Below are 17,871 nucleotides of genomic sequence, written 5' to 3'. Positions count from 1 at the left end.
TCTCTTAATTAAATGTAAATCTAAATCTAATCCTTCTCCTTAGGAGGGTGATAATGAAAATCAGGCCGAGAAACAGGGAGCTAGGTCAGGACAGAGCCCGTGAGGGCTCTAAACCCCTCTAAACCGGACTCTCCTCAAAAACCCCACCAATCCCTTGTGGCTCCAGCCAAAAACCCAGATTCTTCATTTTCCTTCCCTCCCTGCATATTCTAGAGCAGTCCACCTGACCCCCCTTCCCCCGAAACACACCACAAATCCTCCACTGGCTTCTCTCCCCCAAGACCACCTGAGCCCCAGCCACAGCCTGTCCGGCCCACGTTATGCCACGAGCTCCTAACTCGTGCTCCAATTTGGTTTCTGCCTACGCTGCAGACCAGTGTCATGAAAACACGGGTCAGTGATGCCACTTCTCGGTTTTAAACTGTCCATCAACTTTCCATTTCAAAATAAATCCCTGCTGTAACGGTAAACCGGCCTTCTTCCTGCTCCTTCCACCCGAGAGCTTTGTGGCACCTGCTCTCTCTGTCTGGAACATTCTTCTATCTACCTATCATTTAGAATGCTGCCTAACTGCCGCCCCCCGGGAGCCCTTCCCCGAGGAGCGGTTCTCAGGCAGGCGCCCCAGTCTGTCACAGCCGCCCTTCAAATCCTCTGGGGGGATCCTCATCACCACTGCATATTCCCCAATTTGCTCCTTCGGTTTTTTTTTTCTTTAATTTGAAATAAACATAAATCTTAGGTGCAGATGTACAGAAAAGTTGTAGAGAGTTCTGGTATCCACTCCACACTCAGGCTCTTTGGTTGCCGTGGTACATTTGTCTCCGTCAAGAAACTAGCACTGCCTCATTGCTACTCACTAAACCCCACGACTTACTCGGATCTCACCAGTTTCCTCCTCATGTCCTTCTCCTGCTCCAGGATCTCATCTAGAAACCACATCATTTGTAGTCTTCATGTCCCCTCAGGCCCCTGTGGCTGTGACAGCTTCTTGGACGTTTCCCCACCTTTGATGATCTTGACAAGTTTTGAGAAGCCAGTCAGGCACTTTGCAGAAGGTCCCTCCATCTGGGTTCGTCTGAAGTTTTTCTCGTGGTCAGACTCTGGTTTATTAATTTGCTTGTCAGTTTGTTTCTTGTCTGTCCTTTCCCAAATACCCTGAACTCTGATGGCTCAGACACCTGGGGCCCCTGGGGGCTGGGTCCACTCTGCCATGTACTTTCTGTGTCCCCAGAGCCACGACCACACCTTTCCCACGCGTGAACAACAATACATGCACATCTCACAAAGCACGCCACGGTGAGACAGCACGGTGAAATTTTCTCCCGTTACGTAGCAGCACAGAATTACACCTGCACCTGTGCCTGAGGACGTCACACTGGGCTAAAGATGTTCCGATGGAGTTAAGACAAGAGCTCCGTCTTTTGCTTATTTGCAACATCTCTCCGTCTTCTATTTCCGTGAGGACCAGGGTACTTGCGGAAAAGTCTTCATTCTCACAGACATCAAACTCTTCACTATTTCCCTTAAGCTACAGTGTGTCGGCTGCAGGCCAGTTATTTGCTTTACAGCATCTTCTGAGATGCTCATTGTAAATAAACCCCTATTACCTCCACTCAGGAACGAGGAAGCAGAGACTCTGGATTTAATGGAATCGGCTGACACGATGTGGCTACTCTGTGAACCTAGAACCCGAGCCTTGGGCTGATGCCTCCAGCGCCCCTGTGGCCACCCACTGCCTCTTGGTTTCCCTCCTCGAGCAGCCGCCGCATGGCTGAGGAGTTACAACATTTACTTGAACGTGATGTGCACCAAATGTCTCAGGTGTTCAAGACCCAGAGGAGGAACACTGCACGAGAGTCCAGTGAAGGGATGAGAGCACTGACGTCTGGACCAGAGAGCTCTCAGCGCGGACGTCTGGACCAGAGAGATCTCAGCGCGGACGTCTGGAACACAGATATCTCAGCATGGACGTCTGGACCAGAGAGCTCTCAGCGCGGACGTCTGGACCAGAGAGCTCTCAGCGCGGACGTCTGGACCAGAGAGATCTCAGCGCGGACGTCTGGAACACAGATATCTCAGCATGGACGTCTGGACCAGAGAGCTCTCAGCGCGGACGTCTGGAACAGAGAGATCTCAGCGCAGACGTCTGGACCAGAGAGATCTCAGCGCGGACGTCTGGAACACAGATATCTCAGCATGGACGTCTGGACCAGAGAGCTCTCAGCGCAGACGTCTGGAACAGAGAGATCTCAGCGCGGACGTCTGGACCAGAGAGATCTCAGCGCGGACGTCTGGACCAGAGAGATCTCAGCGCGGACGTCTGGAACACAGTGATCTCAGCATGGACGTCTGGACCAGAGAGCTCTCAGCGCGGACGTCTGGAACAGAGAGATCTCAGCGCGGACATCTGGAACAGAGAGATCTCAGCACGGCCGTCTGGACCAGAGAGATTTCAGTGCTGACGTCTGGAAGAGAGATCTCAGCGCTGACATCTGGAACAGAGAGATCTCAGCACTGACGTCTGGAACAGAGATCCCAGCACTGACGTCTGACAAAGAGAGATCTCAGCATCTGGATGAGCGTGAGTGATGAGAGGGACATGACAGGGAGGACGTGGAGGAAGACTGGCCAAGCCGGACAGAGGGAGAGCAGGTGCGGACACAGCCAACGTTGGCCACTATCCGTGGAATGAACACTAAGGTCACCCCAAGCAGTTTACGGAAACTGTAATTTCTGCACACAGGTTGCCAATTAAAAAGTCTGGGGGCGCCTGGGGGGTGCTCAGTCGGTGGAGCTTCTGATTGATTTTCGCTCAGGTCATGATCTTACAGTTTCGTGAGTTCGAGCCCTACTGCCAGCGCAGAGCCTGCTCGGGATTCTCTCTCTTCCTCTCCAACTCGCACTGTCCCTGTCTCTCTCAAAATAAATAAATAAACTTTAAAAACAACAAAAAACAAAGAGTCTGGGAACTGGCAAACTCGGAAGCTTCACGCTATTTTCATGCTTTATTTGTTCCCTTTCGAGAATTTCCAGAAGGCTGGGCACACCTTTAGATCCCCCTTTATCCCCACAGCCATCCAATAACAAGTTTACGTGCAGCTCTGGGGGTAAGAAAAAGACCTGTCCTTGGATAGCTCAACCCTGAAGCAGAAATTGGTTTTCAAGATGAAACCTAGAAATCCAAAGGGAATTACTTTAAAGAAACAAAGACCCAAGAAAAGTGAAACTCAGCAATGAGACAGAGCAGGATCTGTTTGTCTACAAGAGACGGCCCAATGTACATAACAACCTCCTGATAGGACTTAAAGATGTTCTCTGCTAACCTGCAGGGCTCAGTGCACCAAACCACCAAAAGCCTCCCACGGCATCCTGACACAATCACAAGTTTAAATAACCAAGTTGATAAATATTCTCTTTCTATGAGCAGCAGAATTAAAAAAAAAAAAAAAGTAACGAGAAAAGGAAGCTACACGACAACGTGGCACCTCATGTTTTTGTTTTTGCCTTCCCTTCGTCACAGTGATGCCACATGACGGTGGGTAAAAAGCTCTCTGCTGGACTCCCAGACCTCCCACCTCCCAGCCTCAGGCACACCTTCGCTCTGGGAGTCTGTGATCCTGACTTGTTCCTCACAGACCAAATCAGAAATCCCACCGAATAAAAATAATTCCCCTTAAGTCTAAGCTCAAGACTTTTGACTAGTCCCAAGGCAACCGCTGCAAAATCTGCCTTGAACTTGATCACTGGGGGTCCGGCCACATAATCCTGCAGAGCTGGTCTTGCATGGAGCCGACCGGAGGCCATTCTGAAGCTACCAGATCCTTCTTCCTCTTTTCCATGCCCAGAACTCTAAAGCGTTCACAGCTCTGGAGGCCTCACTGGGCCCAACCCTGGACACAGACACTGCCACTTGTTGAAAGGACATGTTGTGCAGGGACCTCGGCACTTCCACGCCCCCGCCCACCCACCCCGGGGACCCGATCACTCGCTCTCCAGGAAAGGTTTTAGGGTCTGACTCCCTCTCCCACCCCCAAAGCTCTGTAAACTAAGCAGGAGCAGCAGGGCGCCTGGGTGGCCTAGCTGGTTAAGTGTCTGACTTCGGCTCAGGTCATCATCTCACAGTTCATGGGTTCGAGCCCCGTGTCAGGCTCTGTGCTGACAGCTCAGAGGTGGAGCCTGTTTTGGATTCTGTGTCTCCTTCACTCTGTGCCCCTCCCCTGCTCGTACTCTGTGTCTCTCTCTCAAAAATAATAAACATTAATCTTTTTTTAAATTAAATAGGAACAGCTACGAGGAGCATTTTCTTGTCAAAGCTGCACGGGCTGAGCAGGGAGACAGGTGCTACCCAGTGAGGACCCCACAGCTCGCAGCACAAAAGCACCATAGGGGCTACAGAGAACGATCTCCTGGAACCTCAGACTGGGCACAGCGCTGGGCCCCATCCCCCGGTCACGCTCAGTGCCAGGACCCAGACTCGGGGCCAAATTGGAGGCTGATACCCTCTCAGGCCACCAGCCCTGGACGTGCACAGGACTTAAAATATAAAGTCATTCCAGTCCACCCAGGCAGGGTGGGGTCAGGATGCACTGAATCACAAAACTTCACCGCAGGACTGATGTCCACCCACTAACAGGGGTCACCGGCACCACAAAGCTCTATGCGGATAGCCCGGCGAGCTGCCCCTCCTGCAAGGGCAGCTCCACGGACAGCGGAGAGAAAGAGGCCAGAGCCTCATGAGCCACCTGCTCTCCAGGCCCCCAAAGCTCGACCCCTAATGCAATAACAGTCCAGTAATAATAGTCATGGGCATGGGGAGGTCATTCCCTCCAGCATCAGTGGATGCCAAGCATCACTTGGCATACATTAACATGAATCTTTCCAGAATGTTAGTATCCCATAGGTGGCCCATGGTGGGGGGGAGGGGACCACTCTCCCACAGCCACCCGACTCCCAAGGGTGTGCTGAAAACAAAGTATGACCCACCGTAAAGCGGGCGTGCTTCTCCGTCTACAAAGTGAGCCCTTCCTGTGACGCAACCTTAGCAATCTTAGAAAGCTCATCAGGCGATCGCTTTTCCGTCCTGACTCTGGACAGGTGACCATGATGAATAATATACAAAGAAGGGCTATACCACTTCTTCAGGTCCACCATTGAGGACATTTTCTATTAAGTAAGACAAAACAAAAACCACTCCTGCCCCGCCTCCAAGGATGACATTAAGAAGTTCCCTCAGGGTGTCTGGGTGGCTCAGTCCGTTAAGTGTCTGACTTCGTCTCAGGCCATGATGTCATAGTTCGTGGGTTTGAGCCCTGCATCAGGCTCTGTGCTGACAGCTCAGAGCCTGGAGCCTGCTTCAGATTCTGTGTCTCCCTCTCTCACCCCTCCCCATTTGGGCACATGCGCTCTCTCTCTCTCAAAAACAAATAAACATTTTTTTTAAAAATTAGAAAAAAAAAGAAATTCCCTTAGAAACTATAGTCAGGGAAAAGTGGGCCTCCTGTGGAGAAAGACTGCGCCTATCTGATCAGACCCCAAGAATGCTGGAACTCACAGTGTCCCTCATTTGTCTGGGCTTGGCAAGGCTTGGGAGAGAATGGGCTGCTTTACAACGTGCCGGGTTCCCAGGGGTTCCCTCTGGCCCCTTCTACCCACAAAGATCCCCATCTCACTACATGATTACTTTGAGGTTACTTTTTAGGTGCTGTCTTGTTACGTATGGTTTCCTGTAACTTGAAAACCACCCCAAATCCATCCGACAGGTAGAATAGAAATAACAAATGGGACATTTCCCTTCTCTCCCATTTTCCTCGCCATTAGAAACTCACTTCGTGATGCACTGTCTGTGAGGGACCTTAAGGTCCAAGAGAGAATACCTGTTTGAGAAATACCGCTCAGAAGAGCCGGGCCCCCATAAATGACACGCAGACCGTGTTTGCCCTCAGGGTATCTCATAAAAAAGGAGTACTCCATTCTCTTTAAACCAAGCTTAATTCTTAGGTTTAGTACCAAAAATAAACAAACCGATCCAATATTCAGCTAGACTTCTCCATTCAATGCCCAGATCATCCGCAGGTGAGTGGCGAATTAAAAATACCTTCCGCACAATAAACTGCAGCATCAGACGGGGATGAGATGGCCTTTTACTTTAGTCAAGCAATAACATTCCGTTTGAAGAATCAAATCAGATTTCTGACCCCTTCATCCCCCGGAGGGCGGGGAAAGCAGCCAGGAGGCCAGCTGCCACATGGAAGGGACTGGGTGGGGGGGGAGCGGTCCCAGGGAGAGAGCCCTGACTGCCACCTGTCAAATGCGACCACTGCAGTCAGGACCAAGATGAGGAAAATGCCCCGAAGAAACCCTAACTGGGAAATATTTATGGTTTAGCTTCCATCAAAGGAGTACGGCCTGATGAAACACCTCCCCACCTTTTCACAACATACATCCCATCCCCTTGTAGCACAGCAGAGGAACTCAATCTGACCATTTAGGACTTTCTAGCTCTTGCCGGAAACCTCAGGGTTTTGCCCCCCCTGAACACAATGCATCAGGAGAGAAGATAGGCTGTCAAGAATCACAGAAAAGGAGAGATAGAGAGGCGTCCTCTAACCTACTCTCCCAGGCCTCTGAATCCCAAGCAGCCCCTTGTTAGTGAGGCGAGGGCAATGCATCAGACAGATTGGGGGAGAGAGCTTTCCTGCTATGAAAAATAGATCGCATGCTAAGAAAAGTGTCAAGGGCTAAAGAGCTGCCCAAACGGCCGGACAGCTCAAGCCCTCTCCTCTGCTGGGGATGGTTAATATTTGTATTCACAAATATTCACACTTAGCACTGTCTGTCCCTCGTTCAGGCCCTGTGTATCCATGACATGGGAGTTGAGGGGCGCCGGGTCTTAAGCACGGAGAACAGCTCGGGCATCTCTGATACAGCAACGTGGGAAGAGGCTTTCCGTCGAGGGCTTTTGTTTTGAACCATTAGAATGCAGTGAACTGAAAAGACCAAGCTGTCAGTGTTCATTTTCTTCCTAAATCAACCAAACTGTAGAATAACACAAAATATTTCACTTTACAATATAATTTGTATCTTCAATTTCCTTGCAGCTCTGGGAATTTGACAGGTACAGTATTAAGTAAAAACCCTCCTGTGAAGTCTTATTGGAAAGGTCAACATGAAACAGCAGACAGCAATCTCCCTGCTGTTTAGGGACGCCCGCACATAGATACGAACGTGGATCACCCTCGCCCGTGAGTTTAGAACAACGCTCAGTTAAGGAAATTCACTAGCTAACAGATCCCTAAGATAATAAGAAGCACCATTTTTCATTTTCATGGAAAACACAACTGAAATTATTTCTTGGTGGGATTATTTCTTTCTGGAATGATTTCTTTGTGGACACAAATATAAAATGGGTAACTGCACTGTATTCCTGGAAAAGCACTGCTACAAAAATGTGTCGTGTACTTTTATCGGTTGACTTTGTAAGAAAAAACATTTCCCATTGACATTCTTTCAGTTAGGCAGCTACTCTTTGTTTGAGCACCTGCGATGCGCCAGGCAGGGTCACTGGGCGTTGATCAGCCATCATAGTGACAAGGAGGGATTTCTCCCCAGCAGCATCAAAGATCCAAGCACCAATGTGTAGAATTCCATGAAAAAAGAACAAGGGACACATAAAAGCATCTTGTATGAGCAAAAGTGTATAGAAGATGCCACAATCCTATTGACATTTTGATTCTATGCAGAAATTATACTAAATATTATTATCATATCTTGGGGCACCTGGGTGGCTCAGTTGGTTGAGTGTCCGACTCTTGATTTCAGCTCAGGTCATGATCCCAGGATTGTGGGATCGAGCCCAGTGTTGGGCTCGGTGCTAAGAGTGGAGCCTGCTTAAGATTCTCTCTCTCTCTCTCTCTCTCTCTCTCTCTCTGCTTCTCACCCCACTCACATGCTCTCTCTCTAAAATTAAAAAAAAATTAATAAAAAGATGAAAAATATTATCATTTTTTATAAATCTGAAAATATATTACATATGTGATTTTTAAACAATTTAAGTGGTGGAATAATAATAAAATTATTAGTCAATTTTATTTCTGATCCCATGTCTAGAAAATAGCAGGAGTTTGGTAATTAATGGTGTGATTCCATGTTCAGTCTTCAAGATAATTTTATTTCAGGAACTGTATTTCATGGAGCTTCTATATAGACAGAATCTACAATACCAGGCAGCAGGCTCCCTTAGTATCTGGACAGTCACCATGCTGGTGACAACCAATTCGCCAGCAGGAAGTCCACTCAGTTTCTTTCTGCAAGAGTCACTGAAGATTTTTTCCAAAGGAAAAAATATTTAAAATGAAAATGTTTAATGTCAACCAAGAAAACCACTACTAAGAGAGAGACAGAAAGGGATGCCTGGGTGGTTCAGTCAAGCGTCCGACTTCAGCTCAGGTCATAATCTCGTGGTTTGTGGGTTGTAGCCCTGCGTCGGGCTCTGTGCTGACAGCTCAGAGCCTGGAGCCTGCTTCGGATTCTGGGTCTCCCTCTTTCTCTGCCCCTCCCCCTCCCTCCCTCCCTCCCTCTCTCTCTCTCTCTCTCTCTCTCCCTCTCAAATATAAGTAAACATTTTTTTTAAAAAAAACTAAAAAAAAAAAGGGAGAGAGAGAGAGAGAGAAAGAAAAAACATAGCAGTAACTGAATAGGAAAACATATCTGCAACACACATAAGGCTCTTATCCTGCAAGCAGAGAAGACAAGTGACGTAAGGACTAAACATTCAAAAATAACTGGTTAATATCCAAAATACATATAAAAACTCACATAACGCAACTGCAAAAACAAAACCGGTTAAAAAATGGGCATTTTTCCAGAAAGACATTTTCCCAAAGAAGACAGACAGATGGTCAACAAGCCTATGAAAGGATGCTCAACATCACTCATCATCAGGGACGTGCAAATCAAACTACAGTAAAATATCACCTCGCACCTGTTAAAATGGAAATTATCAACACTATAAGAGATAAATATTGGTGAGTTTGTGGAGAAAAGGAAACCCTTGTGTATGACTACTGGGAATGTAAACTGGTGTAGTCACTGTGGAAAACAGTATGGAGATTCTTCCAAAAAAAAAAAAAAATTGAACTAGCACATAATGGACCAAGTCTCCTTCGAGGGAGATTTCCAAAGGAAACTCAAACACTATCTTGAAAAGATATCTGCACTCCCACGTTCACTGCACCATTATTTACAAAGACCAAAACACAGAAACAACCTATGTGTCTGTAGATGGATAAATGGATGAAGAACATGGGATACAGATAGAGATAATGGAGAATCATTCAGCCACAAAAGGATGAAATCTCACCATTTGTGACAACATGGGTGGACCTTGAGGGCATTATGCTAAGTGAAATATGTCAGACAAAGAAAAGACAAACACTGGTATAATCTCACTTATATGTGGAATCCTATTTATTTATAATTTATAATACTATACTTATGTGTAATGTTTTACAAAAGACACATACACAAACTCCCCCAGAAGAGACACTTGCTAATCTTCTCTACACATGTCCTACAGGCCAGCCATTAGGAGGGGCGGGATGGATCTAAATTCATGTCAGTAGGACTGGACTCTCTACACCCTTCTTGCTCCCATGGCCATGTGAGCCTGGACCACGCCCACAGAGATTTGCCATAAAGCTGGAGCACCTGCCAGGGCATCCTGGAGAAAAATGCCTCCAATTCACAGGCACCACCTGAATACATGAAAGGTCAGCCCTGGCATCCTCAGAGGATGGCCCCTAGGGTTCATTCTAAGGGATGCTGTCTTTGCTGGGGTCACGCAACAGGAAAAGGTGGCGAAGAAATGTGCAAATAAAGAGAAGAGGGTCACCGAAATCCATCACATATATTACTATTAATTACTTGACATCACAGAGATTCAGTTTTTTCCATCTATAAAATGGGGTTTTTAACATTTTGAGTTGAGTGATTCTTTAAAGGGGGCTATCCTGTACATGGAAGGACATTTAGCAGTATCCCAGGAGTCGAGATGTCAGCAGCCTTCATTTCCCGAGCCGTGACAACAAAAATGTGCCTGGACACTGCCATGTCCCCTGGGCGGGGCCAAATCCCCCGAGGCTGAGAACCACGGAAAAGGTACCAAAGACCATGTTGGCATCTCACCAGGCATTCGATCCACATTGGCTGCCGCCTCCCTCCCATTCTAGACTTGAAATAAAAGCGTAACAGCACAGGGTCTTACACTGCACACGATTTTTTCGAAGTCCCGGTAGCACTGGAGGTGAACATTTAGGACAAAGGGATCTGGAGGGTGACCTTCATAAAACGTATTTCCTCCATTTTGTCATGCGCTTTGCAAGAAATTTCATGCATCAAACAGAGAGTGTGCTTGGCATCATTTCTCGTGAAGTGAAGTACGTCCTCCAGGATTAAGTGCCAGCAGACGGCCTCATCAACGCCAGCCACGAGCTCACAGCAAGGTGCGCAGTGTCTCTGAGAATTCTTCAGCAGACTTTGCCCTTTCAAAACTTTCCTCTGAAATGAGCTTCCCTCAATAAGAGTCCCGGCTAAGGGCTCTTCATCACTGCCATGCCTTTGAAGAGTAGCTTGAGTTCTCATCTCTGAATTAAATAAAGAGGCCATTTGAATAAAACCCAACTGTATAAAAGATCTGCGTTATGTGTGATAAATTGGTTATACAGACCGAGGTAAAATCTGGAATTATTTGTTTTCAGGCCAAGCTTAATTATTAAGCACAGAGCAAAAGCACGCATACCGTTGGATAACTATATGGAAAGTACTAAAATAATTTATGAAAATGCCATGAAGGATACACGGAACTGCAAACCGGTGGCAAAGTACCACACGGGTGGGGGTCTAAGTCCTGCTCAGAGATCCAAGGTGCCCTTACTAGATCTGAATCAACATCCGTCTTGAAATCCCAGGGCTTCACGGTGGCCAGCCGAGCCCCAGAGAAACATCTCCCGTGTTTCCCCAGGAGACCAGCCAGAACCGTGCTCGGGGATACCCCGGTTGGCCCGACCGAGGAGGCAGGCCTGTGCCTTCACTGTCTACAAACTGGGGTCTGAGCAGCAAGACATCTCAGGTGAGGCCAATTTCCTTGGAGAAGCACCCAAGTTCAAAGACCGATATTATTAAGTGTGAGAGCTGGGTGAAACGTGGGCATGCTGAGCTCCGGGGAAATTTTCATTCCAGAATGTTTTCATTACACTGACATTGAATTCCTCTTTCTTCCACCGAAAAACAATACTTATTTATTTATTTATTTTTTCCTGTGGTCTTCAGCAAGTTGTGCGGTGACAGTGTTTCTGTCAACGGCCTGAAACTGTATACAGTTTCAAAGGGAAAAAGGATTCTGAGGTGTGCTTAAAATCTTCAAGCCGTTGGATATGCAAAGCCTCGGTAGGAAACCGGTGAATTTAAAAAATAAATTAAATTAAAAGTAACAACATCAACTAAAACCTCAGGCTTCAAAGGGAGTAAAAAGATGTTGAGGAGAAATAATCCAAGAGTCTCCGGAATGCTTTATATGCATGCTTTCAACTTGCACAAAGATTTCAGCTGCGTGTCCTTTCACGGGAGAGGTGTTTCCTGAGCAGGAGATTGAGCAGGAAAACACAGTCCTCCCAGACTGGGCCGTTTTCAGCTATCGCTGTTGTCAGGGCCCCTGAGGCAGATCCCCAGTGAGTGGGGACCCCCCCCCCCACCTCGCTTTCTCTCACCCTAAGGCAAGTGGCACATTTCCTCTGCTCTGAGCCCAGGGCACAGTGTGGACAAGGACAAAAATTCTTCCACAGCAATGAAACCAAATGGCGCTGTACCTGCAAACAGCCTACCGTGCAAATTTGCTTTCTGAGCATTATCATGATTTATCCTTAAGAAGCCTGGCATCTCAAAGGTAGAATACCTTTCTAAGGCTTAAGGCCCTTTCTTGTCCTGACTATACGCCAGATTAATTTTGGCAGAAACATCCATGAGCTTGCCATCTTGGACTCTGATATATCTGATGGATACTACTTATGAGTGGGGAAATGTGCTGTGTTTAAAAGGAGAGAAATGGCTACGTTATAAAAATGTGCATGGGAAATTTACCCCACGAAGGAGCCACACGCAAGTATGGGTGTGTGAATATGTGATGTGCACAATCAGGGTGGTGGAAACATACTATGTTGTATTAATGCATTGAGGCTAACAAATCCCGGTCAAAAGACGCCTGAATCATGGAGAGAAGAAGGCGTAGAAGAGGCCACACAGAAATGCACTAACACCGTAGGCCAAAGAAAGGTGGTCAAAAACAGATGGTACAAACATCGGCTTGGACTGTTCTGGGACAGTCTCCACCTGGCCATGATCGAAACTAGGGCTTTGACGCATGAAGGAAGTAGCAATAATGATCTCACAAATTCTGAGATGAGATACAATTTCAGGGTTGCGGGGCGCCTGGGTGGCTCAGTCGGTTAAGCGACCGACCTCGGCTTGGGTCATGATCTCACGGTTTGTGAGTTTGAGCCCCGCGTCGGGCTCTGTGCTGACAGCTCAGAGCCTGGAGCCTGCTTCGAATTCTGTGTCTCCCTCTCTCTGCACCTCCCCTGCTCGTGTTCTGTCTCTCTCTGACTCTCAAAAAATCAATAAATGTTAATAAAAAAAATTTTTTTTTAAATTTCAGGGTTGCTAAGGACAAATATTAGATTAAATGGATTCCAGATATAGTAAAACCAGACCATCACTTCTGACTGATGGTCTTTAATGTTTAAACGGTCGACAACTAGACAATGCTCTATTTGGCAAGTTAGCAAAACCCACTCATTTGACAAGCTAGTCTTTCAGACAGGTCCAATTATGACCAGGCTCTGTTACAGCCAGTAGATTCCAACTGGCAATATCCTAAGCATTTCAAAATTGAAATGACCATCTCTTCCCTTTTCTGTGAGCAGAATTTTGACTTCCCAACCGATTCCTTAACTGTGATGTTCTCTTGTTTGATATGTCATTTAAGGACCTGTAACATATATCATCAGTCTCCGCTGACAAATTGGCAAGGAACTTTTTTATCATCCAGCGAGAATTTTGCAAACCATTATTTTGGCTTTGTCTTCCCGGTAGCTTCAAGTTGCTCGGCTTCTAGAGAGCTTCATGTTTTCTCTGTGGTTTTACGTGTTCTATTTTATATTCAGGGCCTACGAATCGCTACTTGCAGAACAGACCAAGTCCTGTCTGAAAGTGGGTAGGATATAAACCACAAGTCATAAATATAATCTCCTTTTGGCCCCAGCTTAGAGCAGGAAGCACAAGACACAGAAACTGTGCTAATCTACAGGAACGTTTCAAAACGATGGATAATTGCTGTTGCAAGCTAGGAGTATTCTGAGGAAGTAAAAATGTTGGTTTTATTCCTTTTTCATCTTGAGAGAGGGACACAAACACCAAGGCCTAGTGAGAATCCGAACCAGGGTAGTTGAATTTTGTTTTTAGTTCTGTTGCCAAGACTGAATGGTTGACAAACGTAGAAAGGGTTTTTGTATCATGTTCTGCACTCAATATGAGTTAGAAAGTCTAATTCTAAAAATCTACTGCTCTTTTTCTCACCCAGTGTAGTGTAGAAGTGTCCTTCTCAAGTGACATTATGGCGGTTAATAACAGATGCTTTCTTCAAGGTGAAAAAGAGATTCAGTGAAACCAGCGAGTAGACTCAACGCCTACTGGATCACTCCTACGCCTTAAAATTCGAGTCAGGGATTTTTAGTGTACAAACACCCTCCTATGACAAATCCAAGTCCTAAGACTAGAAGAAAGACATGGAAACTCAACCAAGTGGTCACGTTTCCGCTAGCAACCAAGGAGAACTCTTCAAGAGTCGCAGCGTGAGTCTTCAACATTAGACTACGCTGCCCACCCTGCGAAGCTTAACTCTGAAAAAGCTGGCTAATATGAGTTCAAGGATGGATACCAGCACTTCGAGACTCAGGTGAAGGTCTCTGCTTCCAATACAGCCTCAGATCTTACACGGAGACTTAGCCTTTGCCTCCCTCCGGGAGGATTTTAAAGCACTTCTGGGTAACAGGCAAGCACATTTCTACTCTATCTGAACTGTGCTTATCTCAAATGTCATCTTGCCATCTGGCACCGTCTGATCCTACAGCGGAGCTCTAACGTCAGGCCACCACCAGTCAGTTGCTATCCACAACACGGCGACCGAGCAACTCCTGTCCTTGGGACATTCATTGTATCTTTTAACTTTGATTCTTGGTTTTGGAGTTGTTGCACCAGAACTGACGGGCGCCATCTTTAATTACATTTAAGAAGCCCCAGGTGCTGAGATGGTGCCTTTGCAGATGCAAAGCTGGACAAGTACACAAATATTTAGGAGACCGCAGGGGTTGAGTTTGTCCATTTCTAAGCTGGGAATGGTAAAACCGCGTGTCCAGCTGTACCATTAATATTTTAATACAGACTCCTGAAAGCTTCTGGGCATCACTGCTCATCCTGTGGAGGCAAGGAAGCCTCTGATACATGCCAAGCAGAGGAAGAGCAGGGAAGTCTCGCAACACAGAAGGTATCGAGCTATTAAGTTACAGATTTTTTAAAAAGGCAGATAACGGCATAGAAACAGCGCTATGTAGCATCTACGTAACCTCTATAGGAAATGATCTCACTGCACTATTAAGGACCTTTTATTCTTCTAGAAGTTTACAACAGGACTCCAGTAGTAAATGATATCCTCCTTAACAGCATACACTTTTCATGGCGACAAAAGCTGAGTAAGAATGTTTTGACTTCCAGGCTTAACATTCACTTAGATACGTAGGAAATCTTGCAGGAAAGTCCCACTCGAAGGACACCAGGGTTAAAAACAACAACACTCTCTTTGAAAGACAGGAAACATACTCAGGGTAGCGGGGTGGTTTAGAGGGTGTGCTCGGGATTTAAATACTGGCCCCATCAATTCCCAGCTGTGCGTCTTTTGGCAAGTTACCCAAGCTTTCTGCTTCGATTTCCACATCTGTAAAATGGGCATAAAAACCCAGCTGTCTCAGAGCGCTGCTGTGGGTTTTATGGCCATGAGTACCGCATGTCCCCACAGCGGCGCCTGGCACGTAGAAAGCAGCCAAATATTCATCTTGAGTCTTAGGGGGCAAACACAGAACACATCACAAAGAAGGACTGCATTCAATAAGAAAATGAAATAAACGCTTCATTCTGAACCTGGCATTTAAACCCTTAAAGTTAAAGAAAACTGCAGGGTCACTAAAGCAGATGTTTTCAGATAAAAGTTATAAGTTTTAGCGAGTTGGTGGCACAGAAGTAATACCTTTCCTTCCAAAACCCAATTGATTCAGCTTCTAAAAATTGACACTGTTTACTCAACAGAGAGGGCAGCATTTGGGGCAGTGGGAAGATTCCAGAATGAAGATTACGATCATTGCTGCCGAAACTTTGACCGAAACGCCTCGGTTGTGGCTTATGCCTCTCCGTACGTGTTGGCTTCGGAATGTGCTCCTGGGGAAGGCGGCAGTGTGAGAGGGACCTGGATGGATGTGAGCCTCTCACAGCCAGAATCTCCGCAAATCAAGGAGATTTTACTTGGTACCAACACTCCTCCGTGAACGTGTCCATATATACACGTGCGTGCCCATACACACGCACCACGTGTTCACTTACACGCACACAGACGCTGCTCATCCTTGGAAAGCACTGCCAGAGGAAAGAAACGCTGTCGGCTGGATGGCCTGGTGTCACAGTGCTAGGATTTTAGATTAGACCATCCTGTACAACATTTGATGTGCAACATGAGTCAGACCATAGGGATTTTATATTCAGTGTGTCCCCTGTCGAGATGTCCTTTGGGGCTACAGCCTACGTGCACCCTGAACAAGCTAAAAGGATGGGCTCCCCGCTCTAGACTTTAAGTCTTTTTTTAAATTTATTATTTATTTTGAGAGAGAGAAAGAGAGAGAGGGAAAGGGTTAGAGAGAGAGAACCCCAAGTAGGCTCCGTGCCATCCGCTCAAGAGCCTGACGCGGGGCTCGAACTCATGAAGCGTGAGATCATGACCTGAGCCGAGAGATCAAGAGTTGGACGCTTAGTCGACTGAGCCACCCAGGAGCCCCCAGACTTTAATTCTCTTATCACCTACACAAGACTTTATGCCCCAAAGTGTCCATCACATCCCTTGCTATGAGGACACAGCACCCTATGGCTTCTCCCTCACAGATATTCCTTGCCCCCCAGACAAGACTCTCCTCCCATGGCGAGATGCAAAGGCTTGGGTCTGAGATGCCATCACACACCTGCATCTCTGTCATGAGGCTGGGCCCTGTGGAGGTGCCCTAGTGAGAAAGGACACGGGGACAAGGCTAGACTGATGTACAGGGAGCATGTGATTCCAGAGGCCACAGGTCAAGCCACCTTCTCGCTGTAGAAATAATAGAACGTGTTGGGAGAAGCTGGACAGAATGTCCAGAGAAGGAAACCCTAAACAAGTGGCCCTCACTTGGAACCAAAGACCACGTGGCTTTCACCCGCATGTGGCTCTGGGCTTATGCTCCCAGACTTCAGGGCTGGCAGCAGGAGGCAGATGACGGAGTGGTGGGAAGAGGGAACAAAGCAATCTTCATGCTAAAACTGAAAACAGACTCTCACTCATCACAGACTAGCATAAATCAATACAGTGTGGCCACACCTTCCTTCCCCCGTGGGACCCCTGGGATCAGAGGCACCGAGTCAAACAATTTTGGGGCATGAATCACATCTGACCTGTGAGGGGGCAGTGCCCCCTCCCTTGCCCCGGGTGTAGAATGCCTAGGCTGGGTGCCAGGCCACGGCCACTCTGTAGGAGAGACGCAGGTCAAGTTCATGTGTGGGGTCACAAGGTGGAGGGCAGAGTCCGCACCCACCACCTCCCGCACTCTGCGCAGGGGCCTGCCTGTGGTTCTGTCCAGCAAGAGACCCGGGTCTTGCCAGCAAGAGACCCGTGGTTTTCAATGACACGGCAAGCCATTGTTTGTTGCATCAGGGAAAAGGCAAATCAAAACCACGATGAGACACACATCTATCACAAGGGCTAAAACGAAAAATAGCGAGGACAGCAAATGCTGGCAAGGATGCAGAAACACTGGATCGTTCTTACATTGCTTGTGAGAACGTAAAATGGTACAGCTATCGCCTGGCAGCTTCTATAAAATTAAACATGTAGTTACCATACAACCCAGAGTACCTACCCCAGGGCATTTACGCCCGAGAAACGAACTTATGTTCACACACAAATCTGTACATGAATGTGCATAGCAGCTTTATCCATAGTAGCCCCAAACTGGCAAGCACCCGGACGTCCTTCGTCAGATGAATGGTTAAACCATCTGTGGTCCATCCATACCCTGCAAGGCCACCAGACAGAGAAAAGGAAGAAACTATCGGTATGCCCAACAGCCTATGTGAATCTCCAGGGAATTAAGCAGAGTGAAAAAAGCCCATCCTAGAAATGTTACATTCGGTAGAATTCCATTTATGTATCACATTGGAAATGCCAAAATTTTAGAAGTGGAGAAAATATGAGTGGCTGCCCGGGTTTAGGGAGGGGGGAGGTGGAGGGGTGAGAAGGATGTGTTATGGATGGGCAACAAGAGGGACCCTTGTGCTGGTGGATTCAAGAACAGGCGCCGAGGAAACACACAAGGACAATGGGAATATCGGTGTAACACTGGTGAATCACATCCATGCCGACTCCCTGGGAGCAGAATCGTGCGATAGTCTTGGAAAACGTTACCATCGAGGGAACCTGGCTTTGTAAAGTATACACAAGATCTCTCTGTATTTCTTTTTACAACCGCACTG

The 17,871-nt window shown here is 47.1% G+C and overlaps 1 protein-coding gene across 4 annotated transcripts in view; it reads right to left on the bottom strand.

The window, feature by feature from the left end:
* DOCK1 (dedicator of cytokinesis 1) overlaps positions 1 to 17,871 on the bottom strand; it is a 528,588-nt gene that overhangs the window by 170,048 nt on the left and 340,669 nt on the right. The window lies entirely within an intron of this gene.

This window comes from Neofelis nebulosa, chromosome 13 (genome assembly GCF_028018385.1).
Source record: "Neofelis nebulosa isolate mNeoNeb1 chromosome 13, mNeoNeb1.pri, whole genome shotgun sequence".
NCBI classification, from domain to species: Eukaryota; Metazoa; Chordata; class Mammalia; order Carnivora; family Felidae; genus Neofelis; species Neofelis nebulosa.
Note: the sequence above shows the minus strand (reverse complement) of the source record. Positions and strands in the feature narration are given on the sequence as shown.